We start from the raw sequence: 221 nt of genomic DNA on the forward strand, positions 1-221 counted from the left end.
CATCGACGGCGAGCGCATCAAGGTACCGCCGCCGCCGCGCCGGGAACGGGTGTGACGAGGCTCGCCGCCCTCCCTTGCTCCACCCTGACCTCCGGCCGCCCTGCGGGCAGCTGCCTTGGGCCTTGCCTGGCCGCAAGGTGCTGGGAGGTCCAGGGGTGCACCCACCGGGCCCCGACCCAGCTCCTGACATCCAAGACCCTAGCCTGGGTACGGGGCTCTGG

General features: G+C 72.9%; 1 protein-coding gene across 1 annotated transcript in view; it reads left to right on the forward strand.

The window, feature by feature from the left end:
* Window positions 1-6: 6 nt before the first annotated feature.
* Window positions 7-221, forward strand: part of RAB33B (RAB33B, member RAS oncogene family) — a 6,576-nt gene continuing 6,361 nt past the window's right edge. Inside the window, exon 1 of the mRNA XM_010187572.1 lies at window positions 7-22. The gene's annotated coding sequence lies outside the window, so the exon portion shown is untranslated. The remainder of the gene's footprint in view (window positions 23-221) is intronic.

Source organism: Mesitornis unicolor, unplaced genomic scaffold (assembly GCF_000695765.1).
Source record: "Mesitornis unicolor isolate BGI_N332 unplaced genomic scaffold, ASM69576v1 scaffold42886, whole genome shotgun sequence".
In the NCBI taxonomy this organism is placed as follows: Eukaryota; Metazoa; Chordata; class Aves; order Mesitornithiformes; family Mesitornithidae; genus Mesitornis; species Mesitornis unicolor.